Below are 6,804 nucleotides of genomic sequence, written 5' to 3' on the forward strand. Positions count from 1 at the left end.
ATAAACCTCTTTTAATAGGCTTGACATACAATGGTAGTTAAACTTCCTTGAGATATCGTATATTGAGTATTATGCAATATAATCTTTCTGCAACAACTGTGTTAGTTTGTATAAAATGGCAATGTTTAGAATAACCATTTGTCATTTGAAATACCCTGTAATAATTCATTTATTTTACCGATTCAGCAGATTACTGTCGGTATATTGATTGAAAAAGCTGTTTTTGTTTCTGATTTATATTTTTATTCTGTTTAATATACATCGATGTAAATGCCCTGGCTCACTCGGAGGGAACACACACCGATCAGAACAGAGGTTTTTATACAGTTCCTTGCTTCCGATCCAGTGTATAGAATAAAACATAATAAAAGTATTATAATTATTATCTAAATTTTTGAGGAATTTTATTTCAATCAAAACTAAAATATTACATATTTATATTTAAGTACATAGTTGTAATGGCCAGTTATAATTTATTACGGATTTCTTGGAAATTACAGTCTGGTTTTGTTTGTTTTTCTCAATTTTTATGGTTCCTTTTGCAACAAATATATAACATGCTTTCTTTTATAAACGGTAGTTGTCAAAACTTTACTAAGGACGTGTTGCATAAGGATAGACACTGTAAATTCTGGCCCGATTTGAAAATAAAACATTCACTGACATAATGTACATATATTTTAATGTGTTAAATTTTTCTGACTTGTTAACATTGATACAACGTATAGGAGAATTTTATTTGTATGCACCTTTATTACAAAATATATGCCTATCTAATATCTTTCCCCATAATAAGTGAAGTGCATTTATTTACTTCCGAAGTCGCATTTGATACTGTTGTTTCATCAATAATCGTTGAATACCAATTTTCGTGGATTACGTTGTTAAGTTGATTCACAAAATTAAATGTTCATTGAATTGCAATTTCTTCTACATTTTGTATTGTTATAGTCATAGGTCACACATTAACGCATCCCTGAAACTGTTATATTCATTGAATCTACGAAAATTGATACTTTTGAATATTAACGAAACCACATTTATGTCTAAAAAAAATTTGTTATACAAAAGTACCTTTCCCCAAGAAATGTAAATGTGAAGTATTCAGACATATTCCTACGTTAGCTGCCTCCTCAGTTTTTTCACGAAAATATAAATTATTCCTCGATTGACAAGTGTTTTTTTTACTAACGAATATTGCTCATATTATTACAAAAGTTATATTACCGTCATGCTTATTGTTTGTTAGTTATCACACAATCTCTTTCAACTATTTATTGTGTATAAGTGTGTGGGGTTTTTTTTTAAATGACGGAATGGTTGTGAAACACCGTATTTCTGATCGCACCTTCAACTCTGTTTGAAGATTGTGCACTGTTTGCTAGTGATGCAAGCCAAGTGCAGATGCATTGTTTGCTACGGGCATGAAGAACTATATACGCCAGTTCCTTAACAAGTTCAGTGATTTTAACTTAGAAAACACAAGATTTTGTAAAAAAAAATGTTACGTTTTGAGAAGATAACCTTTTATATGAAAATACAAATTTAAGGCAATATTAAATCATTATTTACTTAACTTTACTACAGTTGATCAAACCATCTTCCTGCATTTAAAACGGATAACATGTTTTCAACAAATCGTACATACTTGGAAAGAATTTTTAATGTGTTTCCTTGGAGGAATTTTTAATTTCATTTTTTCTTCCAGTTAGTTCTTTAAGGTAGGTTGTCAGTAATACACTGGTGGTCTTCACAACACAATATCTCTGTGCCGTTCATATTCCTCTTCATGAAAAGACAGTCGTGTTTCTAATATTGAAAAAATCATTAAAAGTGAAAATAACAATATAGGATACAATACTGTGATCAAGAATTAATGGCTCGATAATTTACCTTAGAACAATGCACTGTGAACGGATCCATGTGATATTGCCGCAACATGCAGACTTCCCCGGGGTAGCAGGACTGATTCCATTTACAGGTCAGGTTAGCATCACAGTTTGGACATATCAATCCTATATGATGAACCATAAATCGCTATCAATTGACATGTTTCCCTCCAATGATTTTTTTTTCAAACATACAAAACATAAAACATACACCCAACGATTTTTGCACAATTTAGCAAATGCTTTTACTTTCTATATTACATATGCTTTCAACGACTATATATTCATTAGTCGTTTGTAACACATGCCAAGCGTTAAGACCTAACATCTTTGTATTATCACATCTGACCTTAAACTCAGCATGTGATTGAAATATTCTTTACAGGGTTTTGTTCTAGTAAAATATCATATCTTTTATTAGAAAAATCCGCAATGTGTCCACTCGCATGAAAGCATGAAAATCCAGAATTGAGTTTGACTTCTTTAACTGAATTATATGCATAAATATATTTACTTGTTTGAAGTGAGTATGTTGTACTAACGACAGGGGCCGCTGTAGTTGTAACTCTTAGAGCTGCCAATAAGAAAAATGAATTGAGTACTGAAACAATATTTCAATTCAAATATCTACTAAACATACTAAAAATGAAAAACAGCTTCAATTCACTTAAATTGAGTATGATAAAAAAAGAATCACAACTAAAAAAATGTTATAATAAATTGTTTGAGGAAATACTTGTATGTCTTCGAATTGCACTTGGTGTTTCGACAACATTTGTTATCATTGCTGACATTTGTAATTTTATATTTTTATTCACAAATGTCCGCACCCATTTTCGTCAGAAGGTTTTATTTGTAAGTTAGTCAAACCCGCCTGGTTAAAAAAAAGCCCATCTTTGACATCAAGGGTCGTGGTAAAACTTGAAACCTATATATAACCTTCGGTCCAATTTTAATACAAGCTGTATGCTCCATGTCTTCAGAGATGAAAATTTAGATTAAAACCAAAAAAACCTTCTGATTTCTTTCGCCCACCTGTTTATTATTCTTTGCATACGTACATGCACTTGTGGTACTTGCTGCCTGATGAGTTGTAGTTACCTAAATAATAAAGTTCTCATTTGAGGAAAACATTATACTCGATGTTTTTAAAACAACAGAGATGATGTTTTATTATTTAACATGACTATTCTTAAGTAAGTTTCATAGGTTATATCCCTGGCGATACCTATATATCTTTTCTAAGCTAAAAAATATATGCGACAGACATGCTCTCTTTAACCTAAACTTGACCTTGTCTGTGCTAAAGAAGCATTTGTTGTTAACACAGTCAATATGGTCTAAAGGACACGGCATGGCGAAGGTCAAAACGTAACATGGGTGTTCTGTTGGTCACAGTCCATTCTGGAGGCACATGTGGCGGCTAAAATGAAGGTTTATATATGCACATTGTTTATCACAGTCAAACACAGCCTTTAAAAAATACGCCGAAAAAAACCCAGACTAAGTTAACGATTATAATACAATTATATTATGGAGTTATTATTATAAAATAAGAACACAAAATATCGCAGCCGCCGCGAAACGGTAGTTTTAAGGCTAATCAGTCCTAAAAGCAGCATATATATATATTAACTATATCATCACTTTAGCAGTACCATTAGGGTCAATGGGTGCATTTGGTATTGGTTGTGTTGTGGAAGGACCGGTCGTTGCGGAAGCTGAAATACAGGAAGTTTTCATCTAACATATAAGAACATGACGGAAAATATAATATAGAAATCCAAATCACGTGATAAGAACGCGATTGAATAATAAACTTGTTTTCTGGACAGAGTGAATAGAGGTGGCCATTCAGATTTATCATTAAGGTTTCGCGCCATACATTTCTTATTTTTGATTTTTGGGGGGTTGGGAGTCGGGCTTTGTTTTGTTTTTGTTGTTGTTGCTTTTTTGGATTGATTTGAGTTCATTGTATATTGTTTGTTTTTCAGTGAATTTTGCCAATAAATGTATTATTGATACAGAGTATCCAACAGGGTTTTAAAAAGAGTAACTACAATTATCTGTACCACCATCAGTTATATTTAGTTAAATTCTTTGAAGCAAATGTCGGCACTTGAAGGTGGAAAATAAAAAATGTGAAAAAGTGAAAAAATACCACAATGAACTGTCAAAACATTTATATGAATTTTTAAAAAAGCTTTCTAAAGAATAATGAACATGTTTATCAATTTTTTAGGATAAAATTCATGATAAAAGATATAAATGGAGTACAAATTGTAATGTTAAGTGTAATGTAAATTGGCACCATATTGTATACAGGCTAGTGCACTTCCGTATAACTATAATCAAACATAATGAATAATAATAAACTATGGTACAAGTATAAACATGTATAACTCATCGAATACTGTAGTACTGTAGTGCACATATCCTACAATATTATATGGGGACACTACAACTCATTATTATTTTTTTTCAGGGGGGGGGGGGGGTGTATGGCCTTCCGATGATTAAGCGATTGTTTTATCGCCAGATTATTTTGTTGGCTTCTTAGTTTGTGATAGAAAAATGCTTACTCGATTTAAAAACGCATTAACATACACGTTTGTTGTTGTGTTATGATATCTCTTGTTGTTGTTGTTTGTTGTGGTGTAGTACTTGTTATTGTTGTTGTATGTTTTTGTGGTGTTGTACTTCTTGTTGTATTTGCTGTTGTTGTTGGTACTGTAAATGTTGTAGTTGTTGCAGTCGTCAATGAAGTATTCTATTAGAGTGAAATTGATTTAAGTTTAAAAAAGCCTATTTGTTTAAATTCAAAGTTAAAAATCAAAAAGATGAAAAGGTTTGAAAAGGTTTGAAAACAATACAAAACCAATACCTGGAAACACTGACAACTTCCGTTTTTGCAGTATGTATAAAGGCCATATTGAGATTTGCATTCTCATGCAATGGTTCCGATTTGCAACGCCGTGTTTGTCTCTGTGCATTCAACCGCCGAACTACATGCTGGTAAACATATAATACAATATAGAATCCAAAACTCGTTTTCATCTCATAAGACGAAATAAATTACACCGTAGGAACTCACAGGGATTCAGCTGACACTGACATACTCCATTGTTACAGATCTGGTGCATAAACGGCCCGTTGCAGTTTAGATGTCGACATGTACTTGTGCCACTTCCTTGACAGGTGTCCACGACGGCTGCGCATTGACATCGCGTGACGTTACAGAATGGGGATTCTCCTAAGTCTGCGCTGCAGATGTGGTTCGCACAGTCAGTGTTGTTTTGGTTGCAATAATCGAGCGACTTGCAGGAGCAAAATCCGTGGTCGCAGTATAGTTTTTCCTGTGAATCGCATGTAATTTTACAGGTGCTGACATCACTTCCGGAACAAGTTTCGGTTCGATGGACACAGATACATGTATGGTTCCATATATTACACTGTGGGATAAGCCCTGTAGATCAAGGAATTTTTTTAATACTAGATACGATCTCGTTACGAGTAACGAGCGAGTAGGTCTTCCGTTCAATTTTTTAAAACGATACCATTAAAATATCAAAGAAATTTCAGAATTTCCACTCAACCCCTCCTTTTGGATAATGTAAACGATTGTCCATATCCTTTAAAATGCTTGACAAAGAGTTTTGCTTTTTCACGTATAGCACATTAAAATTTAAGATTTTAGTCCCCTAAAATCCCTAATGACGTCATCAGTGGGTGTTGCAATGAGTTTTACAAACTAATATTGTTCGATCAACAACTTTGCTTCTATACTGCTTAACAAAATCTTGATCGTTTTTATGGTATTTGTAAGAGACTTTACGAGTCTCTTGGCCCATACTTTAAAGGGCCAGCTCCTTTCTCTAAAGTTCATTCAAAAGGTCCCACGAATGCTAACATTTTTTGTTCTTACAACCACCTAAAATGGTTGTTCATTTTTGAGATACAAATGTTTGAATATTTTAGGGACCAGTTATCTAGATCCTTAATGGGGACAGACATTGGTGCTTTGATTAATGGAATCGATTAGAATCATCAATGCACACATTTTCTCTTCTACAATGCTTAACAAAATATGTCTCCTTTTCTGGATAAATTGTGTCAAAGTTTGAGTACTTCGGTCCCTTAAAAACCCTTATTACGCAATAAATGGGCGTGGCATTGATTTTTTCTGATAGATATTGATATTATCAACAACTTTGCTTCTATAATGGATAACAATATCTTTATCGTTTCTAAGTTATTTGTAATAGAGTTTACCAGTCTCTTGGCCCCTAATTAAAGGGGTCAGCCCCTTTTTCTTGATTTCTTTGAAAAGGTCTTAAAAATACAAACATTTTTTGTTCTTACACCCATCTTAAATTGTTGTTCATTTTTGAGATACAAATGCTTGAATATTTTAGGGGCCAGCCCTTTAGATCCCTTATGGGGACAGACATTGGTGTATTTATAAGTGGAATCGCTTTAAATCATAAACGGAAACATTTTCTCTTCTACAATGTCTAACAAAATATGTCTACTTCTCTAGATAAATTGCGTCAAAGTTTAAGTACTTTGGCCCCTAAAAATCCCTTATTGCGTAATAAATGGGCGTGGCAACAATTTTTTCTGATAGATATTGGTATTATCAACAACTTTGCTTCTATAATGGATTACAATATCTTCATCGTTTTTAAGTTATTTGTAATAGAGTTTACCAGTCTCTTGGCCCCTAATTAAAGGGGTCAGCCCCTTTTTCTTGATTTCTTTGAAAAGGTCTTAAAAATACAAACATTTTTTGTTCTTACACCCATCTTAAATTGTTGTTCATTTTTGAGATACAAATGCTTGAATATTTTAGGGGCCAGCCCTTTAGATCCCTAATGGGGACAGACATTGGTGTATTTATAAGTGGAATCGCTTT

At 33.1% G+C, this 6,804-nt stretch overlaps 1 long non-coding RNA gene and 1 other non-coding gene across 2 annotated transcripts; both read right to left on the reverse strand.

Annotated features, from left to right (window-relative positions):
• Nucleotides 1-1,559: 1,559 nt before the first annotated feature.
• LOC117683272 (uncharacterized) lies at nucleotides 1,560-4,357 on the reverse strand. The gene is made up of 3 exons (XR_010714358.1): nucleotides 2,404-4,357; nucleotides 1,894-2,015; nucleotides 1,560-1,809 (listed from the first exon to the last, which is right to left on the reverse strand). It is a non-coding gene; the product is annotated as an uncharacterized protein (transcript).
• A 38-nt stretch (nucleotides 4,358-4,395) lies between these two features.
• Nucleotides 4,396-5,336, reverse strand: LOC136275855 (uncharacterized). The gene is made up of 3 exons (XR_010714359.1): nucleotides 4,984-5,336; nucleotides 4,774-4,901; nucleotides 4,396-4,659 (listed from the first exon to the last, which is right to left on the reverse strand). It is a non-coding gene; the product is annotated as an uncharacterized lncRNA (long non-coding RNA).
• Between the last annotated feature and the right edge of the window lie 1,468 nt (nucleotides 5,337-6,804).

Source organism: Magallana gigas, chromosome 5 (assembly GCF_963853765.1).
Source record: "Magallana gigas chromosome 5, xbMagGiga1.1, whole genome shotgun sequence".
NCBI classification, from domain to species: domain Eukaryota; kingdom Metazoa; phylum Mollusca; class Bivalvia; order Ostreida; family Ostreidae; genus Magallana; species Magallana gigas.